Source organism: Phocoena sinus, chromosome 16 (genome assembly GCF_008692025.1).
Source record: "Phocoena sinus isolate mPhoSin1 chromosome 16, mPhoSin1.pri, whole genome shotgun sequence".
In the NCBI taxonomy this organism is placed as follows: Eukaryota; Metazoa; Chordata; class Mammalia; order Artiodactyla; family Phocoenidae; genus Phocoena; species Phocoena sinus.
Genome location: NC_045778.1, coordinates 11,532,971 through 11,540,522, shown reverse-complemented (window position 1 = coordinate 11,540,522; position 7,552 = coordinate 11,532,971).

Here is a 7,552-nt window from a genome sequence, read left to right as displayed (position 1 = left end):
AAGGTGATTCTGATGCAGCAGATCCTTGGTCCAGTCTCTGAGAAACTGCTATAGTAACCAGAGAACCAGCATCTGGGATGAACTAAAGTCTTTTCACTGTGCTGAATCGATGAGGATCTATGAGAGGGGAACCCAGCCAACCCATTTAGCCTCAAGCTCAAGCTCAAAAGAGCCCTAAAATTTGGCTATTGTTCTCTGACAAATTTGTTCACAGAAACAAGCCCTTCCACAAATATTCATATTTTGGTCCTTTTGAGCTCGAGGCTATCTATATCATTTTCTAATAATTAAAATGGAAATCCAACAGAGGTAACTGCTGGTCACCCAGAGTTATTCACAGATGGAAAGCTGGATTTATGAGCACAAAACAACTGGCTGCCCAGTTTATGGCTTAAGGATGTTTTAACTACTTCTATTTAGATGATGACACTTTTCTTCTCAGTGAACAACATGAGATAGGTATTCCCGTAAATGATCATTCATACACTTCTACGTATTATACGTACTGTAGTTCATGTGCATAATGCATGAGTATTGTAGCTTCATTGTTTTGTCGATTACCTTTATTTCTTTTCTTTGTCTATTCGTTCATTAGTTGTCCTTTGCCATTTGTTTTTTACTTAACTTCTTTTGTTATTTTTAGATGTGATTCAGATAAAATAGAAGTGTAAATACATATGCAACATTTATACATTTTTCTTATACCATCATCATTCTTTTCATCAGCTGTGTAATATTTTTCAAATCCATCAAGATTCACAGTTTCGTTTACAATTTAAAATTTTCATTTATTTTAGTTTTGGCTGCGTTGGGTCTTCGTTGCTGCTTTCTCTAATTGTGGCAAGCCGGGGCTACTCTTTGTTATGATGCGTGGGCTTCTCATTGAGGTGGCTTCTCTTGTTGCGGAGCACGGGCTCTAGGTGCACGGGCTTCAGTAGTTGTGGCACACGAGCTCATTAGCTGTGGCTCGTGGGCTCTAGAGCACAGGCTCAGTAGCTGGGGCGCACAGGCTTAGTTGCTCTGCTGCCTGTGGGATCTTCCCGGACCAGGGCTCACACCCGTGGTCCCCTGCATTAGCAGGCGGATTTTTAACCACTGTACCACCAGGGAAGCCCTCGCTTACAATTTTAAAAGTTCAAATTACTCTATCTACTTCTGGGGACTTCCCTAGTGGTCCAGTAGTTAAGAATCTGCCTTCCAATGCAGGGGACGCGGGTTTCATCTCTGGTCAGGGAACTAAGATCCCACATGCTGCAGGGCAACTAAGCCCATGTGCTGCGACTACAGAGCCCATGCACTTTGGAGCCCGCGCACCGCAACTAGAGAGCCCATGTGCTGCAACTACTGAGCCTGTGCACTCTGGAGCCCACGGGCCACAACTAGAGAGAAGCTCGTGCACTATAAGGACGATCCCGTGTGCCGCAACAAAGATCCCATGTGCCGCAACTAAGACCCAAAGCAGCCAAAAATGAAATAAATACTTTTAAAATATCAACTTCTTAAATTTAGATTTTTTTTTTTTTTCTGGCCGTGCCATGCGGCATGTGGGATCTTAGTTTCCCGACCAGAGATCAAACCCATGCCCTCTGCATTGGGAGCACAGAGTCTTAATCACTGGACCGCCAGGGAAGTCCCTTAAATTTATATTTTATTCAGGAAAGTACAATGTTACATACTAAATGAGTGAGAACTTAAGACAATGCATTTTCAAAAATTTTGTTCTACATAAGACACGTCTCCTGATAAGTAGTGCTCACTACATAAGGTACTGTTCTAAATGCTTTATAAATATAACTAATTTAATCTTCAAACAAGACTATAAGTGCTATTCTCACAACGCCATGTTGACTCTCAGTATTGCTGTCAAAGTTAGACTTCTGACCCTAATTGAAATCCATATTCAACTGAAATATCCCCATACTATCTAATTCAAGAGTTAAGTGGTCTCAAAATCTGAATGCTCAGTGGCCTCCCCAGCGCTCTCAGAAGAATCTTCCCTACATATCATACTGCTCCAGGTCAGTCCCTACAACTACATTGTGTCTTGATAGTTCTGCTGGAACTGGGGTCCTTGTTTGCACCCCACCCTTCTTGACATGCAGCCCAGCCTTTGCCCTAGAAACCTAGGAACTGGCTTCCTGAGGCATAACTGTTGCTTCTACTTGTCTCTGAGTATTGCCTGTTGTCTCCATTCCCTCCGAATACTGTACATTTCATCTTCATCCCACCCTTAATTGGGCTAATGGGTCTGACCTCCTAGAGACTGTTGTCTACTTGATCTATTCCAGAGTTCAGTAGGCCCTTTAAATGCTGACAATAACCTCATAGCTGGGCCAGTTTCTCCTGACCCAGTTCTGACTTTTTACGTCCATGTACAGGTTTTGGGTGCTTAACTTATATAGTATAGAAATCTACCTAAGCTATGACACTTTTGTGTCAAAGGTGGAGGTTCCTCTGCTTTGGAAAATATTAAAGGCTCTGAGAAACTAGGTTTCAGTGATGTGACTGAAAGCACAAAGTTCTCATGTTATACAAGGAAGGAGCTGAAATGTAACAGAGCTGAAATGTAATCTTCCCTGGCAGTCCAGTGGTTAAGACTCTGTGCTTCTACTACAGGGGGCACAGGTTCGAACCCTGGTCAGGGAACTAAGATCCCACATGCTACACGGTGTGGCAAAAAAAAAAAAAAAAAAATAGAAAGAAAGAAAAAGAAAACAAATATCAAGATGGAAAATAAAATCCAACCATATCAGTAATTACAATACCAAAAAAAATTTTTTTAAAGAAATGTAACAGAAGCTCCATAGAAGTTCAACATCCTTGGCCGCACCCCTCCTGCTTCAGAGATGTCTCCTATTCTGCTTCACATCTGGTCTGCTCTTTCAGTTTATATGAAGAACCATCTATTTAGAGGCTGTACAAATTTTGTTCCCCCAGATAATGGTATTTTACTTCAAGTTGGGTACCTCAACACTCCTATACAACCATCCTAAATTTATTTTCCCTCAAATTTACTTTTCCTCCTAAGTCTGGCACTCTCATTGTGAGGAAGAAGAGTGAGCACTGAGCTTTGGAGAATCCAAATGTTACTTCATCAGATGGCTATACTGAGTACTCCTGAATTCCATAGTATTCATAACCTGCTTGTTTTTTGTTTTGTTTTGTTTTGTTTTTAGCCGCGCCTCAAAGCTTGTGGGATCTGAATTCCCCAATCAGGGATCGAACCCATGACCCTGGCAATGGAAGCGCAGAGTCCTAACCATTGGACCACCATGGAATTCCATATAACCTGTTTGTTTTATCTCAAAAACAATGAGTCAACCTCTTCGAACCGAAGGTTGTTTGGTTTTGTTTTTGTTTCAGACAGGGTACCCCCATAAAAATCCCGAGAAGGGTTTAAAATGTTTAAGGAGAGATCCTATGACCCAAATATATATTAACCTGAAAGCCTTCCGTTTTAAGTCTACTTTCATCCATTCTTTTATTCAACACTTACTAAGGGCTGAGTATGGGCCAGGCACAATTCTAGGTACAAAAGAGAACAAAAGAAAGTTTGCTGCCCTCATGGAGTTTATAACCTAATGGCAATAAATACTAAACATAATGAGTAAATTATATAGTACTTAAAGGAATTAATGTCTACAGAATAAAGAAAAATAAGAAGGGATAGAAAAGATGGGAGTATAGGGATGGAAACTACCACTTCAGAGAGTGTTCAGAATGGGCTTCCCTGAAAAGATGACATTTGAGAAAAGACTTAAAGGAAGGAAGAGAAGCACACCCCACAAATGTGCATATATGGGTGAGACATGAGTGGAATGAGGTGAGTTAGGGGTAGAACAGGAAATGAGATCAGATAGGGAAATGGGGAGGTGGGGGAAGGTGTGAATCTACAGTAGCCTATTATTCAAAATAGGCTTTGGTTCAAACATGAGAGACTTTTGGGAATTCCCTGGAGGTCCAGTGGTTAGGACTCCACACGGTCACTGCCAAGGGCCCGGATTCAATCCCTGGTCGGGGAACTAAGATACCGCAAGCAGCGCAGCACAGCCAAAAAAAAAAAAAGAGAGAGAGAGAAAGAGAGACTTGTAGTCTCTTTTAATCCCTGAGTAAGGATTTATTCTTCTGCATATTTCCAATAAAAGTGTACTGTTTACTGTCTATTAAAACTTAGAACAGGGACTTCCCTGGTGGTCCAGTGGCTAAGACTCCACACTCCCAATGCAGGGGGCCCAGGTTCCATCCCTGGTCAGGGAACTAGATCCCGCATGCTGCAACTAAGAGTTTGCATGCTGCAACTAAGACCTGGCACAGCCAAATAAATATTTTAAAAAACAACAACTTGGAATACATTTTCATCGACCTTATTGATGTATAATTTAAATTGTACAATTCAATGAATTTTGATAAATGATTACACCTGTGACCTCACCACTACACTCAAGTTCCAGAACATTTCTATCATCCCTACGAGTTCTCCAATAACCCTTTGCAATCTGTGCTTCCCTCTACTGCCAGCCCCAAGCAACTACAAGCCTGCTTTTTTTTTTTTTTTTTTTTTTTGGGTTTGCGGGCCTCTCACTGTTGTGGCCTCTCCCGCTGCGGAGCACAGGCTCTGGACGCGCAGGCCCAGCGGCCATGGCTCACGGGCCCAGCCGCTCCACGGCATGTGGGATCCTCCCGGACCGGGGCACGAACCCATGTCCCCTGCATCGGCAGGCGGACTCTCAACCACTGCGCCACCAGGGAAGCCCTACAAGCCTGCTTTTTATCACCATAGATTTGCTTTGCATTTTCTAGGATTTTTATAGAAACGGTATCATAGAGTATATATTCTTTTGTCTGGCTTCTTTCACTCAGCATGATGCTTTTCAAATTCATCCATACTGATGTATATATAAGTATTTCATTCCTTTTTATTGCTGTGCATTCCATTGTATAAATATACCATATTTACTTTATCCTCTTTTTTTTTTTTTTTTTTGGCCTCACTGCATGGCTTGTGGGATCTTAATTCCCCAACCAGGGATCGAACTCTGGTCCACAGCAGTGAAAGCCCATGTCTTAACCACTGGACCACCAGGTAAATCCCTGTCCTCTCACTTATTGAAGGAAATTTAGGTTTTGTCCCCTCAAAACTGTAATATAACGGACCTAGAGATTGTCATACTGCGTGAAATAAGTCAGAGAAAGACAAATATCATATGATATCGCTTATATGTGGAATCTAAAAAAAGGCTACAGGGCTTCCCTGGTGGCGCAGTGGTTGAGAGTCCGCCTGCTGCTGCAAGGGACACGGGTTCGTGCCCCGGCCCGGGAAGATCCCACATGCCGCGGAGCGGCTGGGCCTGTGAGCCATGGCCGCTGAGCCTGCGCGTCCGGAGCCTGTGCTCTGCAATGGGAGAGGCCACAGCAGTGAGAGGCCCGCGTACCGCAAAAAAAAAAATAAATAAAATAAAATAAAATAAGGCTACAAATGAACTTATTTACAAAACAGAAGTAGAGTCACAGATGTAGAAAACAAACTTATGGTTACCAGGGGGGAAGGGATAAACTGGGGGATAAGGATTGACATATACACACTACTATATATAAAACAGATAACTAATAAGGACTCACCGTATAGCACAGGGACCTCTACTCAGTACTCTGTAATGGCCTATATAGGAAAAGAATCTAAAAAAAGAGTGGATATATGTACATGTATAACTGATTCACTTTGCTGAACACCTGAAACTAACACAACATTGTAAATCAACTATACTCCAATAAAATTTTTTTTAAACTGTAATATATTAATGCTGCTTTTATTAATTATGTTTTAATAGGTATTATAATGATCCCACAATCCAGAACCGTTAAGTACTTAAAGCCTGTGGACACAGGAAATCTTAAAAGTTCAATCCAAATTTATATACATATTTTTGCTCCAGAGAATTATGAGAGGGTCATAAAAGACACTAAAGCATGAAAATATATTATATTAGTAGGATAAAATTCTATGGAGGGAGTGGAATGGAAAAGAATGATGGGAAATTTCCCAGTGGTAAGAAGTTTATTACATGTTGCACCATGGTAATTACAACCTATTATTTACATTTAAAGAAGTAACGTGACTTTTATCTTTTGAAGTCAATATTTACAATATGCCAGAAATTTAATACTTTACAACTCTTTAAACTTATAAAATTTTAGGTATCAATTTTAAAATGTGAATGTGAAAATTTTAAAATAGTAGAAAAAATCTGAGTACCCCTTCTCTCGGTCCTGTTCCTAAAGGTTGCTCTTTCATTGATTTGGGGTGGGCAGGAACATCATGGTTTTTAAAGTTCTCCAGGTGATTCTAAAGTGCACCCAAAGTTGATAACAGCTAGTATGAAAATAGTATTCTCTCTCGGTACACAAGGAGTAGAAAAAATGAGAGCTACACAGTTTACTGTTTGAGAGTATTAGTCATCTGGCAAATAACTAATTTCAAGGTTTATAAAAATATCAAATCAACAGTCCTTATGGAACTTAAGCACAAAAATGTTAACTGATAACCATGGCTGGTACCTATGGTGCTTTCTAAGGATGAAATGCTATTATTTGCAAGGCACTGAGCCACTGTTCTAAGTAAATGGTAGTATTATCTCCACTGTAGATAGTTCCCAGCCTGAAACATTAACCCGCAGGTGTGGTGACAAAGAAAACCCCCAGAGGGCAGTAATTATTCATTAATGGCAACTGCCCCTGGGCTCATCTACTGGCCTTTTTTCACAGCAGTATTTCTTTTGTCTTACTGTCCAAAATCTCAAGTCTGCAATTTAATTTTATTTTCTACTTCTCTATTTCTCCTCTGTTCTCCTTTTGTGCCTTAGCTATTATTTTTCTCACTCTTGTTTCTTGTTATGATTTACAGTATAGTCATAAAAGATGGGACTAAGATTTGGGCTTAAAGCCAAATTCCACAATTAATTAGCCATGTGACCTAGTAAAATAATGTAAAATGGGGGTCACTGTTGCCCTGTGTAGTGGACTGAATTGTACTCTTCTGAAGGAAAAGTTCACATCCTAATCCCTGGGGCCCATGAATATTACCTTACATGGCAAGAGACTTGATTAAGTTAAGGATCGGGAGAGGAGAACCTTATCCTGAATTACCTGAGTAGACCATAAATGCAATCACATGTTTGCCGGTGAGAGAAAGGTAGAGGGAGTTTTGAAACATACACATAAGAAAGTTGATAAGAAGACAGAGCAGAGAGAGATACTGCTACTACATGCCAAAAAATGCTGACAGCCACCGGAAGCTGGAAGAAGCAAGGAACAGATTCTCCCCTAAAGATTTCAGAGGGATTGCAGCCCCACCAAACCCTTGATTTCAGACTTCTAGCCCCCAGTGCTATTAGAGAATAAATTTCTATCGTTTCCAATTGTCAAGTGTGGTAATTTGTTACATCAGCCACAAGAAACTGATATACTCCGGTTACCTCCCAAGGAAAAGAAGCTAAGGAATGTATAAGTGCTTCATAAACCTAAGTGCTTTACAAATACAAGCTCTCCTTGCTGG